The sequence below is a fragment of the Myxocyprinus asiaticus genome, chromosome 31, assembly GCF_019703515.2.
Source record: "Myxocyprinus asiaticus isolate MX2 ecotype Aquarium Trade chromosome 31, UBuf_Myxa_2, whole genome shotgun sequence".
Classification (NCBI taxonomy): Eukaryota; Metazoa; Chordata; class Actinopteri; order Cypriniformes; family Catostomidae; genus Myxocyprinus; species Myxocyprinus asiaticus.
In genome coordinates, this window is record NC_059374.1 from 44,000,126 (window position 1) to 44,021,643 (window position 21,518).

At 37.6% G+C, this 21,518-nt stretch overlaps 1 protein-coding gene and 1 pseudogene across 2 annotated transcripts in view; both read left to right on the forward strand.

The window, feature by feature from the left end:
• Positions 1 to 21,518, forward strand: part of anapc15 (anaphase promoting complex subunit 15) — a 337,271-nt gene that overhangs the window by 191,301 nt on the left and 124,452 nt on the right. The window lies entirely within an intron of this gene.
• Positions 1 to 21,518, forward strand: part of LOC127422189 (caseinolytic peptidase B protein homolog) — a 63,644-nt pseudogene that overhangs the window by 8,184 nt on the left and 33,942 nt on the right.

Sequence of the window (21,518 nt, forward strand, 5' to 3'; positions counted from 1 at the left end):
TCTGCAAACTCTTTGTTGGCTTTGGATTTTATAGACACCGTTATTTCAGGATGAAAAAAAATGCTGATGGAAGCATAGCTTGTGACAAGGGATCGTGTTTCAGTGAATCGATCCCAGAGAAACCGTCGCCATAGAGACGGCATTAGCGATAGCCACTATAGCTTGTTATGAAATACTTTGACTAATATTTCAGGATCTACTCATCGTAGATGCACATCGAGTGTGGGCTTGTTTTATCCAGAGCTGTCTGCTGTAAGTTGTGATATGCCATTTTTTTATATCATGTTTATTTCTTATGAGGTTATAAACCAAAATGTGGTAATTATTCTGTTTTCTCTGTTTATTATACATGTGCATTTCACACGCTAATACTCACTGTAGTTTGGTCTAGAGTGAAACATATGTGCTCATTATATTCTACTAATTAAGACCTTTCCAAAGATATATGACATGTGGCTGTGTGATCTTTTGATCTTTTTAATGGTTCTTAGTGTGATTGTTGTTTTCGCAAATTTGCCCAACAACTAAGAAAGCGGAAAGAATTGAACATTTCTGGGAGTACGGTAGGAAAAGCGCATACACTAAATTACACCATCTTATACACACCAATGTAAAATATCAACGGGCCCTCATGTTCGTGGATATGCGCTTGTACATTGGGGGAACCCAAGAGTTTTACGCAAGAAGGTAACCCCACTTTTGCAGTGCAGTTAGAAAGTTAAGAAAACAAACACAGCAACAACTCTGGACTATCTGGAAATAAAGTAAAGCAACGGGAAATATAAATAGTGAAGTCTACCTCGGATCTCATGTAAACGGGAACGCTTCTTTCTCATTATTCGCCACTTTCTCACAATAAGCCGCTTTCTGGTGTCCATGTAAACGTAGTCATTGAGAGTAAAGATTATTGTAAAAATTTAGGTTTCCAGTTACCGGCAACATTGTCTTATTATTGTGCTGGTGTTATAAGGACAGCTTTTTGCGCTGTGTGAAAATTGTATATTCTGTATATATAATTAGGGGTTCAAGCACGAAGTGCTAGAAACCTTATTGTTTTTGCTCAGATTTTTTACAATTATTATTATTATTATTCTGCGTATAATTGATTGTGGAGCCCAAACCGTAAGGCGTAGAGACATGAAACTGGGTCAGAAGGTAGTACTCACTGTCGCTACTCAGGCACAAAGTCTCACCCTGATCGGCCAAACGGTGGCGCTATAGTGAGCAAAACAAAAACTTGAAAATGGCCATAACTTTTTAACCGTTTGTCACAGACTCAAGTGTCTTATATCAATCATTTTGTTCAAGACGAACAAGATGTCTCCAATTTCATTTCTGGCATGAAAAATGTTCTGCCATCTTGGATTTTTTGCAAAACATACTTTTGCGAACTAGTCCTAGGCCGTTCTTCCGATCGGGACCAAACCAATGCCAAACCATTCTATGGAGTGTCAATATCAATAATTATTAAAAAAAGTTTGAACTTTCGATTCACGTTAGCTACGATATGCGAAAACACAGGAAGTAGGCATGACCATGTTTACGTAAATGGCTATAACTCTTGAACAAAATGAGATATCTTCACTAAACTTGACATACTTATGTATGGACTCTATCTGAGGATGCACAAAAAATCACTTGGTGGCACTATAACAGGGAAAAACATGAAAATGGCTGTAACTATGGAACCATTGGTCCGATTGACTTCAAACTTTGCATGCAGTGTCTTTGTCTCAGGTGCCATCAATGTCCGTGAGGACATTTGTGTATGTTTAAAAACATGGCCGCCATTGGCCAATCAGGTTTCAGCAGCTATTAGACAAGGTTAACAAAGGTCGATCGGAATGAAACTTGGTGGACCTATTTGACTCTTGGCCTGATAGGTCTGCGCAAAGTTTTTAAAAAATCGGCCACTGGGTGGCGCTATCACGATTTTTGTGCGAGTTAACGGTTGTCTGTAACGTAGTGTTTTAAAAAAAACACAAGTACTTCATATCATATTATAGCTTTGCCTCAAGAACCAATGGTGTCCATCAAACCGTTTGTTCAATTTTTGAGATTACGTTAACAATCTACTTTTGCGAACTAGTTCTAGATTTTTTGCTCAATCCCAACGAAATAAGTGCCACAAGATTCTCTGGAGTCTATTTATGAATAATTATTGAAAAAAATTTAATAATCACTGCTACTTAAATAGCTATAACTCTTAAACGGAATAAAATATTGTCACGAAATTTGGCACACTTTTGTAAGGGCTCATTCTGAGGACAAACATACAAATAAATGGGGCTCGGCCACTTGGTGGCGCTATAACAATGACAAAATTTAAAGTGGATGTAACAACATTACCGCTTTTCCGACTGAGTTGACATTTTGTATGCAATTTATACATTGTCTTTGTTGCATAATGTTTGAGAATGACCGCCTCCACAACAACACATCAATGCCTACTTTGGCCCTGTCCCAAATGGCACCATCCGCCCTTGCGGTCTTCCTCTGATTCCAGACTTTAGTGACGTAAGCCAGTGCAGACCGATGTGGCGCTAGTCAGCATGTCCATGAGGGGGCATGAGTGATAAAAGTGTGCATTTTTGACAGACTTCCAAGAGTTTAATCAGATGATGTACTTTTTACATTATGTTTTTATATCAAATTATTATTTGAAAAAGTCAGCCAAAGGGTGCATTGAGGGTGCAAAGGGGGCGCTCACGAGCACCCTTCGGAGTGCTAAAATGTCAGTCGGGACACCCTACTGTCTCGTGGACTTTGTGGGAATGCACAAATGAAGGTTACGAGACTGCAAGTCCACATCAAGTGTGCCATTTGGGACAGGGCCTTTACCTTTAATCACTTCTGTAGCCCCACCCTCTGTGGTGAGCAGAGCAGGTGAGTCGAGCAAAGAGCCAATCAGAACAGTGGGCGTGGACTCTCAAGTCTTAAAGGAGAAGCAGCACCAAAACTGAATGTTTCTGACAGAGGGTCATGTTTTACAAATATATTTCTGTTTTTTTGTGTGAAAAACTTTACTAATAGGTGAACCTCAAGAAACATAGTAAAATAAAAAAAAATAAAAAAAATGCTTGTCATGACCCCTTTAACATGTTTACTTATAAAAATGATACATTTATGCTAATTTTTATATATATATATATATATCAATCACCATTGGGAATGAGAATTAAAAAATGTCCAGATGCATTACAGTGAGGTCAAGTCATATTTATTTTTAAAGCGCTTTTCATAATGCTTTTCACAAACCTGGAAATATCAGGGAATTTTAAAATTATATTTTCCAGGCCAGGAAAAGTCGTGGAAATTACTATAGTAAATAGACATTTTTCTAGTTAAGTTCTGCTTTAAAATATTTAATCACCTAAATTGCTCCTGGTGTAGAGTAGAACTTGCTCGTAAGCCATAGTGATGTCCGATTTGTAAGCGAATCCTTCTTTTGAGTCATTTCTTCAAATTCACAACCCTCATTGATCTCACAGATCGATCTGAATGATTCATAAGTGAATCGGTCTGAATAAAAATGGGGGTGGGAACCTTGTATTAGGAGTTGAGGGAAAGAGTGTTTAATTGTCATGAAAATAATGTCACAATGCAAAAAATGGGCTTTATATTCATTGTTCAGAATTTAAAGGGACAGTTCACCCAAAATGTAACTTCTCTCATCATTTCCTCACCCTCATGTCATCCCAGATGTGTATGACTTTCTTTCTTATGCAGAACACAAATGAAGATTTTAGGTCCAAATAATACAAGTGAATGTTGACTAAAACTTTGAAGCTCCAAAAAGCAGATAAAGGCAGCATAAAAGTAATCTATTGCTATCTTGCACCTAATTCACCTCGGGGAGGACTGATGAGCAGCGAGAGAGAGAGCGTGAGTGGATGAGCTAGAGAGAGAGACAGTGCGAGAAACACCAGTTTACAGCTTCCTTTATTCCTGCAATGTTTTATTTCACACTAGCTGTTGTTTTAGTTTTTGACATACCAATACTTCATTAAAAATAACATAATAAAATATAGCGATCCAAAATCATACAGATAAATTGAACAATGTATGATTTATTTATATAGATGAAAATATATAAAACAAAATTATTATTTTTTTATTTGCCATTAATGCTAAATTATTTATTTCTTCACTTATTCTCTAAGGTACAGAGCCACTAAAGGGTCAAGGTGGTGGGGAAAAAATTAGTGGCTTGGGAAAAAAATAAACAAATGCTTTTGCAGAAAATCTATGATTTTAATGCAATTCAAAATGCAATATTTTTTTTTTTTTAAATGCTACAAAAATGACCGTTTTTGTATATGTAGCATGTTTTCCCAAACTACAGGCCTAATAAAATTTGAATATCATATGCTCAAATAGCAAATATTATTTTATATGTATGTATGTTTATGTGGCCATGTATTACGTGCCAGCAGATGGTGACAATTGTGTTATGAGTGAGTCAATCATTCAACACTGACACGTACTAAACTGCATAAATGATGCCTCCACAGGGCACTCTGAAGGGAGAGCAATCATGGTGGCTAAACTAAAGGGTTGTTCCAAACACAAATACGAATGAGTTAAAAGTGAGTTCCGAATTGCAGTCATTTTAAACCCCAAAACCTTCAGTCACCACACTTAATGAAGCATTTATTGCTTTATAATGGCGAGGGAAGCACCATCACAACAACAACAACATTAATATGCGATTCAAATGTGCATGACAGCATTCCATTTCATTCAGACCACTCGCATTTAATGTCATTTTAACTGTGTTGTCCCCCACTACCTTGACCCTTTAGGGGCTCAGTACTAAGGTGACTGCACACATTGAATGTATTATTGGAATAATAATCAATGGATGTTGTTATTATTAAATGTAGTACTGTATTACAGATGCGTGAGGGCGCTATGCACATGTTATCTCTTCTCTGTGCTCAGAAATGCTGCCCAGTTTGGATGGGAGATTGTCAAGATGCTAAAAATAATAAATAAACTCTTGTTCAAATGTTTTTATTCTTGTTGGCAGTTTTTGCAGTATTATTATTTTAATTATTGTGAAAATATATATTAAACATGACAAACAGAAGGAAGATCATACCATTTTATAAGAATAACAAGTATTATTATTGTTGGTTTTATGATTATTATTATCCTACATGTAAGATAAAAGTACATATGTGACGAAGTTCTGCATCATCTCCAGCGCAACTCCGTGTATACGTCAGCGTCCAATCAGTTGTGGGTGAGAACTGACAAAAATATAACATCTTTTTCACTGTACATGTGCTTTTTGGAGCTTCAAAACTTTTGTCACCATTTACTTGCATTGTGTGGACCTACAGAGCTGAAATATTCTCCTAAAAATCTTAATTTGTGTTCTGCAGAAGAAAGAAAGTCACACACATCTGGGATGGCATGAGGGTGAGTAAATGAAGAGAGAATTTTCATTTTTGGGTGAACTGTCTCTTTAAGCTCAGATGATAAGCTCACGAGAAAGTTTAGAAGCTCTACTTTCCAATGCATGTAGACATTATGACCAAAACTGAACAAGTGCTTTGAAATCTGCAGACAAATCAGAAGTGTTCTGTTTTGATCATTTATAAAAAAGAATTGCACCGTATATATTATTGTAATCAGTAAAAACATCAGACTGATCAAACAGTCATGTGTCATATGTTGTTGGAAAGCTCTCAAAGAGTAAAATACAACCAGCCTATTTGTTTTACTCACAGACAAATATATAGTGAGTAATAGCTAAGAATATATCTTTGACAATTATGTTGGAGTTGCTTATATGCCACGTTTTCACGTATAACTTTAAAAAAACTAAACGGAACATAAAATATCACATAGCATTACTTAGAGGAGGTGATTATTTTTCAAACGAGTCCACACACAAGATAATCAGATGCATAGATCATTAGATAATCCACATGAAGCACAATGTTATATATGACCACCAGGAGATGGCGCCAAATACATGACACAGACTCAATGATGACTCAAATGACACAGAATGAAACTCATTCTGTGAAATCTCATTACTAAAATCATGTCTGCATGCTATGCAAACCTTTAGTCATTGTTGTGTTTGCATGTGTAATTAGTTCTTATGTACAATTATTATGTTTTATTTGTTTGGAGACGTTTTTGGACACTATGATAAATAGTTTTTGTAACGCTTTAACGTTTGATTGCTTTGTCGTATAAACACAACATTTTTATCAGATACAGTCGACATGATTGGGAACAAAACAAATGTTTTTCGGAGCCACCTTGTTTACACCCAGAGATATATAATGTCAAGTCAGAAAAATAAGAAAATAAGTACATTTTTGGCTCAATAAGTACAATTTTTTTTTTTTTTTTTTTTTTAGCAGTTTCTTGGGCTGAGAGTTTTAGAATATATCATAATCTATATCATTAATTATTTTATTTTTTAAGTTTTCTTTATAACGATACCAAACACTTGGCCCTCCTTGTTTTTGTTGTTTTTTGTCGAGTTATAAGCCTTTAATTTTGGGTATGCCACTGAAACAGGAAATCTTTAAAAACACCTTCAGAGCTTAAATTGTTAACTGTGACCTGGACAAGTTTTCATTAGATTCAGCCATGCATCGTCACAGTTACGTTTAATTCAGTGAGGACCGTAAGGTTATAAAATAAATGTTGTTGGGTAAAAACTTTTGGCAGTCTGATGAAAATACTGAGTCAAGATGTTAAAAATCCCAGTTGATACTGTAGGATACAATATGCTCTTGTTGTATATGGTACATTTTTGCAAATGTAGATCATCCGGGTTTTCTATCCATACGGAAAACTCACATACTGAGTAGTGTGCTATTCTGAGGACAGCCGTAGTGACATTCATCCCTGTGAGAAACTCAAACCTCTCTGTCTTGTCTGTCAAACACAGTGTTTGTGTGTCTGATTCTGTGTGTGTGTGTGTGTGTGTGTGTGTAATAACACAAATCTTCTCTTTTCAAGTGATTTTGATAAAAACAGATGCTCACACTGTTGAAAACATCACTCGCTCACCCAGAGGAAATTGATTAATGATGTTTCTATCAGTGTCTGTATTGAACATATTATAATTTATCACAAGTGGTGTGTGTTTGTGTGTGTGTGTGTGTGTGTGTGTGTGTTCCTCTCTCTCTCTCTCTCTCTGTTATGAGTGGCATAACTCACTGTTGCTGTGACGCTCAGTCTTGTGTCTTCCTGTCATTCAAACCCCCTGGTGACCAATCAGAGCTGCAGGGGAATCAAGTGACCGCCCACACTGACTGTGATGTATATGAACGACCTTCATCTCTCACACAACTGTTTCCTGATAGACTGTTTCCTCTTTCAGTTCAGCTGTTTATTCGTACCTGACGTAGTTTTTTGGTCTGGTTCCGGATGTAGTTTAGAAGACCTTTTCTCAAAAACAAACAAAAAATACCAAATTTGACATACGTGTGTGGCATTCATCACATCATATCTGTCAAACATATTCAGAGTTTTCATTCAGACACAAGATTTCCACTAGCACATCTTTAGATTCTGGTTTGTTATTGGAGTTACGTCTGTGAATTAGTCAGTACTTCTTACTTTTAAACAGATGGAAAGTTTTCACACATCGATCTGATGTTGTGGCATCATCAATACTGGATTTTCTGCCTCTTAACATACTGTGTTAAAACAAACTGTGGTTGGTTGTTTTACAGGTCAGTCGGACAGTCTCTTCTTGTATAAGTGGGCAGTTCTTGGTAAAAGAACCGTTAACGCGCTTGTTGAGCACGTTACCACGGAGACGTAGCACGTGTGAAGGCTTCACGCTATTCTTTGCGGGATCCACGCACAACTCACCACGCACCCCACTGAGAGCAAGAACCACATTATAGCAACCACGAGGAGGTTACCCCATGTGACTCTACCCTCCCTAGCAACCGGGCCAATTTGGTTGCTTAGGAGACCTGGCTGGAGTCACTCAGCACACCCTGGATTCAAATTCTCAACTCCAGGTGTGGTAGTCAGCGTCTTTACTCGCTGAGATACCCAGGCCTTCCTCAGGTTGTTTTTGATGGTAGCTTCTCACTTCTGGAAAAGCAGATCGCTAAGTGGCCCAATGTGATTATTAAACCACAAAAGTCTGCTATTTAATTTAATAAATATATAGTCTGTATGTGCCTAGCGCTACAAAGTGAATTAGTGCTCTGCTCGCTGGCATCTGCTACAAAATCTGGTTTCCGTGTATGGGTCAAGGAGCTCTAAAAGGTTGGCACAACACCGGCTCCACATATTCACTTTGAATATGTGTAGCACATGCAAAATATATATTTAGCTCATTAATATTAACCTTTGCGGTTTAATAATCACACTAGGACATAAAGTGATTTTAATTTGTGCGTTGAATGTTTACGTAAAACATCATAGTGGGGTCCAAAAGTCTGATCTCAGTTAAACCAGGAAATAAACTGGAAACTTAACATTTGTACAAAATGTCATATTTTCTCACTTCCATAGAATCACACAAGATCATCGTTGAAACATCGTGAATTACATTCACTAAGTTAACTGTGCCTTTAAGCAGCTTGGAAAATTCCAGAAAATGATGTCAAGCCTTTAGACAATTAGCCAGTTAGCTTCTGATAGGAGGTGTACTGAATTGGAGGTGTACCTGTGGATATATTTTAAGGCATACCTTCAAACTCAGTGCCTCTTTGCTTGACATCATGGGAAAATCAAAAGAATTCAGCCAAGACCTCAGAAAAATAACTGTGGACCTCCACAAGTCTGGTTCATCCTTGGGAGCAATTTCCAAACACCTGAAGGTACCACGTTCATCTGTACAAACAATAGTACGCAAGTATAAACACCATGGGACCACACAGCCATCATACCGCTCAGGAAGGAGATGCACTCTGTCTCCTATTGATGAACGTAGTTTGGTGCGAAAAGTGCAAATCAATCCCAGAACAACAGCAAAGGACCTTGTGAAGATACTGGAGGAAACAGGTAGACAAGTATCTATATCCACAGTAAAACGAGTCCTATATCAACATAACCTGAAAGACTGCTCAGCAAGGAAGAAGCCACTGCTCCAAAACCAGCATAAAAAAGCCAGAATACAGTTTGCAAGTGCACATGGAGACAAAGATCTTACTTTTTGGAGAAATGTCCTCTGGTCTGATGAAACAAAAATTGAACTGTTTGGCCATAATGACCTTCATTATGTTTGGAGGAAAAAGGGTGAGGCTTGAAAGCTGAAGAACACCATCCCAACCGTGAAGCATGGGGGTGGCAGCATCATGTTGTGGGGGTGCTTTGCTGCAGGAGGGACTGGTGCACTTCACAAAATAGATGGCAAACCTGACTCAGTTACACCAGTTCTGTCTGGAGGAATGGGACAAAATTCCAGCAACTTATTGTGAGAAGCTTGTGGAAGGCTCCCCAAAATGTTTGACCCAAGTTAAACAATTTAAAGGCAATGCTACCAAATATTAACAAAGTGCATGTAAACTTCTGACCCACTGGGAATGTGATGAAAGAAATAAAAGCTGAAATAAATCATTCTCTCTACTATTATTCTGACATTTCACATTCTTAAAATAAAGTAGTGATCCTAACTGACCTAAGACAGGGAATGTTTTCTACGATTAAATGTCAGGAATTGTGAAAAACTGAGTTTAAATGTATTTGGCAAACTTCTGACTTCAACTGTACATGAGACTAGTAAGATTCGGGTTGGTTCTGGATGTGCTTTAGTTGTCTCAGCTGTAGCGGGTCATTATAAGTGATGGTGGTGTAGTGGGCTAAAGCACATGACTGGTAATCAGAAGGTTGCCGGTTTGATCCCCCCAGCCACCACCATTGTGTCCTTGAGCAAGGCACTTAACTCCAGGTTGTTCCAGGTGAATTGTCCCTGTAATAAGTGCACTGTAAGTTGCTTTGGATAAAAGTGTCTGCCAAATGTAAAATGTAAATTATAAAGGTTCTGTATGGTCACAGGTCTGTAAAAGGGGAATAAGCAGTTATAATTAGCTGTTAAAGTGTTCACTGTAGCAGAAGAGACGATGAGATTCACTCAAATTGATTTAAACCAAAATCTGTAACTAATGCCAATATTTCTATTTAGCATTCTTTTCAAATTCAATACAAACTGTTTTATTATAAATTATATTATCAGAGTGATAAGTTGAAGTGATTGAGAATGTTGTTTTCAGACCTGTAGCTTGTTTGATTTGTTCCGAAACAGGGACTGAAACTGTTACAGTGTTGCATTTTCTTCCTGGTTCGATTCGCTTTAACAAAGCAACATTTTAAAACGGACCAAAATTGTAATTAATAAAAGTCTCATGTGAGCAAAATGTCCCCTCATTGGTCAGAATGTTTGTGCGCTGTTACTGGATTTAGCTCATATATTGATGTCCCTGTTAAATAAATATGCCTGAAAAAATGTGTCATCCGGTACAAATTGATGAGTATTGTTTATGTCACAGTTATGCAAAACATCAGTGTGTTCCAAAAGAGGTCGCTTTGGATAAAAGCATCTGCCAAATGAATAAATGTAAATGGTTGTGCTACAAATAAACATTATTTGTCACTCAAATGGATGAGTTGTTAAATTTCTGTCATGCTTTTTTTTTATCTGTCGTTAGTTACTTTTTCTCACAGTCATAGGGCTCTCTCTCTCACACACAAACACACACACACAGTAGAGAGAGTGAGTTATTTCATGCCTTCTAAATGGTTTTATTTCTTTTTTTTTTTTAATCAGTCAAAAAGTTGCTAACACTGTCCTACCTGTGTCTGTTCTGCCGCTATTAGGAATGCCATAAAACATCGATATATATCAATAAATAATCGGCATGTTATTTTCTCAATACGTTTTGAGGCGTCAATATATTAACATAAGCCGACATTTAAATTAGAAGCCCAACATCTGTGCTTGCTGCAGGTGGCAGTCCAAACAAAGTTGAGGATCTCGTCACCATACATATAAAAGTTGCAAAGGTTTTTGTACTTCAAGAATTAACAAAGTGACATTGATGAGTTTGCAGGTTAGTGTTTGAAACTGGTGTAACTACGCAAACTGAACAATTAGAAATGGCAACATTGGGGGCCTGGGTAGCTCAGCGAGTATTGACGCTGACTATCACCCCTGGAGTCGTGAGTTTGAATCCAGGGTGTGCTGAGTGACTCCAACCAGGTCTCCTAAGCAACCAAATTGGCCCGGTTGCTAGGGAGGGTAGAGTCACATGGAGTAACCTTCTTGTGGTCATGATTAGTGGTTCTCGCTCTCAATGGGGTGCGTGGTAAGTTGCGCGTGGATCGTGGAGAATAGCATGAGCCTCCACATGCTGTGAGTCTCCGCGGTGTCAACTGAGACTTAGTAGTGGGAATTGGGCATTCCAAATTGGGGAGAAAAGGGGATTAAAAAAAAAGAAAAAAGAAATAGCAATATGTAACTTTGAATAGGTCTTTTATTCAAGCAGTCAAATCACAAAAAGACTTGTACTTGTAACTGCTGGATGCGTCCGACAGATGGCGAGTGGCATGGCCGGGTCTAAGGGGAAGCTGAGGGGGCATTGCCTCCCTAGATTTTTCTTGTGCCCCCTTTAAACTTCTGATGCCGTCTGGACCAATTCCGAAACAAAATCAAGGGGGACCGACCCAAGCGAAATTATCAAAGAGCACCCCCCAAGTATGACAAAGAGATGAACAGTGAGAGGGTCCTCGCTCCAGACTGTAGAGCGATGATGTAGTGGATCTAATCCTCTGCGCAGTGGATTTTGGTGACATAGTGGATGTTTTGGTTTGTATGTATACACTGAGTACATTATTACTTAGTATTAAAGTATTACACTGAGACACTTGTTTAATATAGCTTAGCTTTTAAAAATGGCCATAACCATGGATTTCGTAAATTACTTTTCCTTGTTTTTCCTCTTCACCCACAGAAAACAAATATATAAATTAAGCAATATACACCTCACTATAATGTGTTCCTCATTTTAACATCGCTGTACATAAATGCCATGGGGTGAATTATTTGTATTTGTATATTAACATGTAGTGATCAAACATACATAAAATGACGCGCTCAGCGCACAGAACCGAATGGAGCACATCTGTTACTCTGAGCACGAGATGTGGAGCAAAGAACTGCTCCCAATACACTGTAATAATGCTTATACACAATACAGACAGGACAGAGCAGCGTACATAGACTCTGAAGTGAACATCTTGATTTATCTATTAATTTAATTAAATCGTCATAGCCCTTTGTGGTTAAATAATTGCACAATATCACCGCAAATTTATTTTAATTAATTGTGCAGCCCTTATATATAAATGCGTGTGTGTGTGTGTGTGTGTTATATGAATATATACTGTATTAATGACCGTTAAGTATGCTACAGTAATAAAACAAAACATTAAAATGTGAATATGCATGCACATTAAAACATCCTCTACATCACTAAAATACAATACGCATGGGATTAGATCCACTACGTCATTGTGCTACAGTCTGCAGCAAGGAGCACTTGTAAACAGTTGGGGGATACCAGAAACTTCTGATATCCCCCTCCCGGTCTGATAAAGAGTCAACCACTTGCCCACCCTACATCAAAATGCCCCCCCACCCCCCCAAAGATTGCACCTTAGTACTGGCCCTGGCGAGCGGTGGTGTGCATGCCGCCAGAAGCGTCCAGTTGCAACCCCCCTTTAAGTCACCCTGCCGCTCACACCTTACCAACGTTGTGTTGAGAACACAATTTTGTTGAGAACAGATTTATATCTGAAAAAATGCAGGTATATGTAGATAATTATCAGGAAAATGGTCTGATTATCGATGTGCTAAAAAGGCATCAATCCCAAGCCTAGCCTTTATTCAACAGATAGAAGCGATCCTACTAAAATGACCTCAGGAATTATTAAGGAACACCTTTTTTAAATATGCAATTATACCTAATATAGTCGCCAATATGTCCACATTTTTATTTTGAATTACAGTCACGTGCTGACCTACAGATTTCTTCTCTGCAGATCTTCTCATGGTTTTTATAGGGATATGGGTTGATTCTTTGGTCCATTGGGTCTGATTGAATTCTCACCACAAGCGGACCACTCCAGTGTTAGTTTGAAATCGGTGGCGATTGTTTCAGTGCAGATCCGAGTGCAAATTCCGTGTTCATACATGCCTAAACGAACTGAACTAAGGGAGAAAACACACCAGGTTCTGAAACAAATGCTCCAAACGAGTCAGGTGTGAAAACGCCCTTAGTCTCTTTTGCTTTAATGACAGCATGAATATAACCCGATGATCATGATCTCAAGCATGGTTTGAGAATGTTCCAAAGAGCTTCAATCTGACCGTCTTTTCAAAGAGTTCACAAGATCATTGTCACTCATTTACTTCATAATTTCTCTTTCTTAAAGCTATCTTTCTTTTTATTCTTTTTTTACTTGCACTGTAAATTCAATGTGGTCTCAAACTTTTGGACCCCACAGTAAAATACACATTTAACCTTAAATCTTAATGTTGTATAAAAAAAAAGTTTTACAATTAAACATGAGGTCTTTGTAGAGTATCTTGCTGTATTTGTGGTTTGTTTGGGTGTTGGGGTGAGTCCGATAGAGAACCAACTGGACCGTGATCAAAGTCTGACACTGTTGCTCTTCCAAAAGCAGAAGGATGTGCTTTAGACAGAGATGTTTGTTGAGCTTTGATGTGTGTGAGACTGTTTGCACTCTTCACCCGGCGACGGACACCACCCACATCTGTCCATTCACGTGGACAATGATCAGCGATGAAGAGGAACCCTTGTTGACCATTCCGACCGGACGGCACAATGCCTCACTCCAAGAAAAAGAAAGAGAAATGAGAGAGCGCAGAGAAAGACAGAAAAGAAGGGCTTCTGGAGAGGGGGATTATCCCTCATTTAGGGCGTGAAAAGGGCGAGCCACGGTGGGAATGTTCTGGGATTATTCTGGAGTGGGTGGGAATGGGGCATTTATTCTTAATGAGGGCAAGAGTTGAGAAGCGTGAACTTCAGCAGGAGGAAACTTAAGATATATAACAAAATGTATTTAATGTGCATGCGTTACATACCTAATAACCAATGCTCTCCTAAAATGTCCTCTCTCTCTTATATAGCATTGGAATGTCTGATTCATTTGAGTGAATTGGTTCATTTGGACAGTTCATGTTTGAACGCATTTTACACCGTCTTTATTTATAGTAAAATATTTTGTACTTTTTTTTGGATGTTTCCTTATTAAATTTGTATTTCGTATTTATTTGTGATGCACCAATATGAACATTACTTGCTTATAATGATTTTAACAAAAACTATCGGCCGATACCGATATTTTGCCACTTCCTCGCCTTATTTTGTAAATAAATAATTTACATTGAACATGGATTGGATCTGTTGAACACATGACAGGTTTGCAAGAGAACCACAATGAAAGATAAATTCATTTAAAATAAAAATATACTGTAACACAATGATTCATGGAGGGAAATGGCAAACCTGGCATCGAGCTAATGAAACGAGATTGGAGGTGTGGGTTAGAGCCACTTTGACTTCTAAAAATCACTCAAACACTTTGAGTTTGCTAAGCCTCTGATGACGTCGACCATGCCTCACAAAAAAGAGATCTCAGAAGACCTACGATCTAGAATTGTTGCTTTGCATAAAGCTGGAAAGGGTTACAGAATTATCTTGAAGAGTTTATATATTCATCTGTCCACAGTTAGACAAACGGTCTATAAATGGAGATGATTTAGTACTATAGGTACTCTCACTAGAAGTGGCCGTCTAGTCAAGATGACTCAAAGGACACACCGCGGAATGCTCAATGAAGTACAAAATAACCCTAGAGTGACAGATAAAGACTTGAAGGAATCATTGGAACTGGTTAACATCTCTGTTTATGAGTCTACTATACGGAAAACAAGATCACATTTTGACCAAATTAATGCAGAAAACCAGCTAATTCCAAAGTGCTCACATACCTTTTTATTGTTACTGTATTTAAAAAGATATTTCCCCTTTTGTTAGGAGCTTGTAGTGTAGCTAAATACCTTTTTTTTAAAGTGTTGCTTGACAGTAAGTTATGAGTAGCTTGTAACTTAACTACGGTTTCAAAGTAACTTCCCCAACACTGGTTGAACACACTCACATATTTTGGCCTCTGCTTTCACCAGCTGTCTGATACAGATATTGGACAGCTGGACATCATCTGTCCAGGTGTGTGTGTATGTGTGTGTGTGTGGTGTTCTGAAAGAGTCCTCTGTAAGGTGTGTTTTGTAAACACAAGGTTGTCTGAGGCAGGTGTGTGTCCGTATGTTACCCACACCGAACACAGAACATGTCTTTATTATTGATCTGTGATCTCAGGTTGTTTCACACAGTCTATGACATTTGCAGACAGCTGTGAAGAAAATATATCTTTTGTTTGTTTGTTTTTGACACTAGTAGCTGTTTTAAACAATCCATGAGAAATGTCAACTATTTGATGACTGTTTCTGTCTTTGCTGTTCCGATCAGCTTTTAATCCATTTAACAATCCATTTTGTATTTGTGATCTTTCAACTGTGTATGAAGTAAATCAGACAGACAAAACTGATTAGATTAAACGTTGTGCCACATGAAATTCTAGTGTTTTTCATTTCGGTTCGTTCTGAGTAGAAACTGTATTTTTTCATTCCAGTTCTGCCGTTCTGCAGCCTTCTTTTCCAAATGGCGACTGTTTAGATTGAAATATACCAGTTGCATTATTGCCGGATCTTGCAAGAGAAACAAGCGGAAAAATAAGCGACTTGCCTCATCAAAGTTAGTTGATATCTTTCTGTGTGGGATTGATCAGCATAGAAATCATATATAAAATAACACCTTTCAATAATTGTATAATTTAATGTATAACGTATCCCCAAATATAATACAAATATTTTTAATATTCTAATGGCCATCTCAAATAAGTAATATATACTGTATATCACTTTTTATTACTATATTGTTGTATTGGTGCTAAATGAAAATGATTAAATATCGTTCTTCCTTGTGTTCATTTAGTGGAAAACCTTGGGAAAATGCCTTCAAAATTTCATGCATTAAACATTTTCAGTATACTTGGCTACAATGGCTGTTTTGTTGAAATTATGGTTTCTTTGATTTAAAAAAAAAAAAAAAAACACTTTTAATGCCATTTAAGAACAAATACATAATTATCGGAATATATATTGCATATCCTCAGTAAGCTGAAAAAGATTGGGATGTACTGTATTTTTTGCAGACATATCTCCGTAATCTGATGAATTCAGGTAATTCGATGTTGTTTAAATTTAGTTGTTTGTTTTTAAGCATTTATGAAAGTGTTTGTGTGGAAAAACCAACTTGTTATTCCATCATTTTTAACATTTAGTTTTATTAAGTGTCTCTTTGATTTCAGTGAAAGCTCTTACTTTCTATGCAGTTTAACTCTTTCACAGGTGTGTTTGAGTTTGTACTTTGGTCTGGGTCAGTACTCTGGTTTCTAACATAAACAAACTTTTTCTCCTCAGATCTTATAATTAAACATTGTACAGCCTCTAAAACATGCTAGAGCATAGCTAAGTGCTAAAATATGATAGTAACACCTAGCTGAGTGCCAAAACATGCTAGCAACATACTAGAAACACCTTGCTAAGTGCTTAAACATACTAGCAGCCCCAGCACCATGCTAACGATGCCTAGCTTAGTGCTAAAACATGCTAGCAAAGCCTATCTAAGTGCTACATGCTATCAGCATGCTAAAACATGAAAGAAAATCTTAGCTAAGTGCTAAAACATACTAGAGCATAGCTAAGTGCTAAGATATGATAGTAACACAGGTAGTGCCAAAACATGCTAGCAAGATGTTAGAAACTCCTGAGTGCTAAAACATACTAGCAGCCACAGCACCATGCTAACGATGCCTAGCTTAGTGCTAAAACATGCTAGCAAGCCTATCTAAGTGCTAAAACATGCTAGCAACACCTAGCTAAGTGCTAAAACATGCTAGAGCATAGCTAAGTGCTAAAATATGATAGTAACACCTAGCTAAGTGCCAGAACATGCTAGCAACATGCTAGAATCACTTTGCTAAGTGCTTAAACATGCTAGCAACCCCAGCACCATGCTAACGATGCCTAGCTTAGTGCTAAAACATGCTAGCAAGCCTATCTAAGTGCTAAAACATGCTAGAGCATAGCTAAGTGCTAAAATATGATAGTAACGCCTAGTTAAGTGCCAATGCTAGAAACACCTTGCTAAGTGCTTAAACATGCTAGCAACCCCAGCACCATGCTAACAATGCCTAGCTTAGCGCTAAAACATGCTAGCAAAGCCTATCTAAGTGCTACATGCTATCAGCATGCTAAAACATGAAAGAAAAACTTAGCTATGTGCTAAAACATGCTAGCAAAATGTTAGAAACACCTTGCTGAGTGCTAAAACATACTAGCAGCCACAGCACCATGCTAACGATGCCTAGCTTAGTGCTAAAACATGCTAGCAAGCCTATCTAAGTGCTAAAACATGCTAGCAACACCTAGCTAAGTGCTAAAACATGCTAGAGCATAGCTAAGTGCCAAAACATGCTAGCAACATGCTAGAAACACCTTGCTAAGTGCTTAAACATGATAGCAACCCCAGCACCATGCTAACGATGCCTAGCTAAGTGCTAAAACATGCTAGCAAAGCCTAAGTGCTAAAACATGCTAGAGCATAGCTAAGTGCTAAAATATGATAGTAACACCTAGTTAAGTGTCAAAACATGCTAGAAACACCTTGCTAAGTGCTTAAACATGCTAGCAACCCCAGCACCATGCTAACGATGCCTAGCTTAGTGTTAAAGCATGCTAGCAAAGCCTATCTAATTGTTAAAACATGCTAGCAACAGCTAGCTAAGTGCTAAAACATGCTCTCAGCATGCTAAAACATGAAAGAAACACTTAGCTATGTGCTAAAACATGCTAGAGCATAGCTAAATGCTTAAACATTCTAACAACCCCAGCATCATGTTAATGATGCCTAGCTTAGTGCTAAAACATGCTAGCAACACCTAGCTAAGTGCTAAAATGTACTTAGAACATGTTAAAACACTAATGAAACACATAGCTAAGTGCTAATATTTGCTAGAGCATAGCTAAGTGCTAAAATATGACAGTAACACCTAGCTAAGTGCCAAAACATGCTAGCAACATGCTAGAAACACCTTCCTAAGAGCTTAAACATGCTAGCAACCCCAGCACCATGCTAATGACGCCTAGCTTAGTGCTAAAACATGCTAGCAACACCTAATTGTTGCAGCATGCTAAAACGCGAAAGAAACACTTAGCTAAGTGCTAAAACATGCTAGAGCATAGCTAAGTGTTAAAATATGATAGCAACATATGAAAACATGCTAGAACATAGCTAAGTGCTAAAATATGATAGAATATATTAAATCAAGCTAACATTCCATAGCAACGTGCTAGCAACATGCTAAAACATGTTAGCAATGCCTAGCTAAGTGTTAAAACATGTCTATCTATCTGTCTGTCTATCTGTCTGTCTGTCTCAGACCAGACTTTTTCAAGCCAACCTAAAGTTTGTTCACAAACTTTTTAATCAAGTTTTTTTTTTTTTTATCAGCTTAAAGTTTAGAACCAGAAAGAGGGTTAGTTTTACTACCTTTATGTTCAGATTTAAACATCATGTTTTACTGTGTATGTGTGTGTGTCGTCTCGTTCGGTCAGTGCACAGTGACAATAACACTGACTGTGTTAAAATGACTGACTGATTGTGTGTGTGAACTCATGTACATGAGACCTGTGTGTGTGTGTCCGTGTATAGGGTGTGTGTTTGTTTTGACGCTGCACTGACTCTTTTTGGTGACTGTGTGTTCTGTTCACTCAAGTGTTCTGGAACCCTGGACCGTTCAAGACCAGCAGCGTCTCCATGGAAACAGCTCACATCCCATCAGTGGAACAGTCTGTCTGACTTTCTGTCTATCTATCTATCTATATGTCTGTCTGTCTGTCTGTCTATCTGTCTGTCTGACTATTGTCTGTCTGTATATCTTCCTATCTGTCTGTCTGACTACTTGTCTGTCTGTATATCTTCCTGTCTGTCTGTCTAGCTATCTATCTATTTTCAGTCTGTTTGACTGTCTGTGTGCCAAGAAAGAACATTTGAAACATATATGTAACATTGTTAAACACTATGGCATGGTGTATTACTCATGTACATTATTCTGTTTATTCTAAGTAAAACTTAATTTGATTTCTGGTTTACATTGATGATCTGTCTGTCTCTTTCAGTGTGGTGAAGGTTCTGTTAAGAGGCGGGTGCTGATCCAAACATGGGCGATGACTTCAGCAGTGTGTATGAGACAGCTCGAGAGAAGGGCGTTCACTCGCTAGAGGGTGAGACAACACATGTTGTGCTTATTTCATGACCATCATCATCATAATCTTCATCATCATTTAATAAACACCATCCACACTTACATATGCACACACAGAAAGAGTGTGTTATTACAAAGATAAATTTAAACCAAAGAAATACAAAACACAACACTGAATATTAACACACACACACACTCATCTGATAATGTTTGCATATCTGCACACGATTCATTTAGTAACATGTTATTTGTAGGTGTTTTTCAACACACACACACACACACACTCACACACACACACATACACACAGAGAGAGAGAGAGAGAGAGAGAGAGAGAGACCAGATGTGTGTGTGTGTGTGTGTGTGTGTGTATCATATCTGGCTGCTGTATGTATATTACTCACATTTGTTTTGTTGGCAGTTTTTGGGTCTTGAAGGAACATCTTTCCCTGAAGCAACATGATGAATGAATGTGTGTGTGTGTGTGTGTGTGTGTGTGTGTGTGTGTGTGTGTGTGTGTGTGTGTGTGGAATATGAGAATATTCCATGCGAGTTGTGTGTGTGTGTGATGGATCGCTGGTCTCTGGTTGTCTGACGGTTTATTGAGTTTAGTCGTGATTATCCGGCTCTCAGACATTACTTACCCATGACGACCGGCCTGACAGCAGCCACAGAGAAAATATCTTTCGGTACAAGCAAAACATCGCTGCTCTTTTATGATTTATTTTTGTACGTAGAATAATTGTACAGTTTATGAGAGTGTTTTTACATGTGTTTGTTCTTAATTCAAACTGTTTGTCTTTTTTTAAGAGCGCTATAGAATATTATCACACACCTCGCTATCATTTTACACTGTCTCTCTGTTCTCTCTCTCATTAGTGTCTGTGTTACTTTCATATTTTCTTTACATTTGACTGATTTGATAAGCTTATTAAATATTTGAAATGTGTCAAATATATATCTTGTGAAATTTAATGCAAACAATAATGCATATAAAATCAGTCACATAACTATAATGCAAAAAAAAAAAAGAATCAAATGATAATTGTCTTTAAGAATAATAATTTGGGGGGGAAATCTTTATTTTTTGGAATTATGGTCATTTAAAATGTAATGAAAATAATGTTAATTCTCATTACTGAAATGCAAAAAAAGTTATACTATTTAAATAAAAACATCGTGGTAGTATTTGTTGTTTAAATTTTTGTTTATTTAAATAAAAATAATTGTATTAGAGTCATTTTTACTGTAATAAAGTCAAGAAATACTGTAATAAAATAATGAGAATCTAATTAGAATGACCATTTAGAATAATGAGAATTATAAAAAACTCAAAAATAATTTTTTATTCTAAATTAATCAAACTTTGTTATTTATTATTGAGTTTAGGCTGAAATATGACCTGGTCATGACATTCACCCTAATATCTCTCTCTCTTTCACTGTATCTCTCACTCTTATTGTTGATGAGTAGAGAGGATGAGTTCAGTAATCATTTGAGCAGTCGCGCTAGTTTTCGTGGTTGTTCTCCACTGCATTACGCTGTTCCAGCAGATGAACTGTGGACCGTCCGGATGCTGCTGGAAGCAGGTGAGGTCACATGACCCTCAGGACACCTAAACACACAAACACACGTTTACATTGTACCAAAAACATCTATTGTTTTCACATTAAGCTAATTATAATGACTACAGACTAACCCAAACCTGAAAAGAAAACTCTTTAAAGAGATGCAAACTGTTCACTGGGTGCCGAAAGTGTCATGTTGACCGGAAATTAAACAGACAGCTTCTGATATCAGCGTTTATGAACAGAGAATTTCATCAGGAATAATATTTCAGGTTCATATTAAACATGTGTTTGTAAGAGTCTGTATTTAACACACACTCTCAGTGTTCTCTTTCTGTTAGCCTGAAGCTCTCAGGCTTGACCTCTGACCTCTGGAGTAGGGACACTGCGGGTTACGTGACCCAAACATGAGAGGTGACAGGAAGTGAGTGTGTGTGTGTAATGTGATTTACATGAGTGTGATATTGTAGCCTAAAGGCACACACACTCATTCACCTCCCTCTGTGTACAATATATAACCCTTAAATGCACTGTCTCTCTCTCTC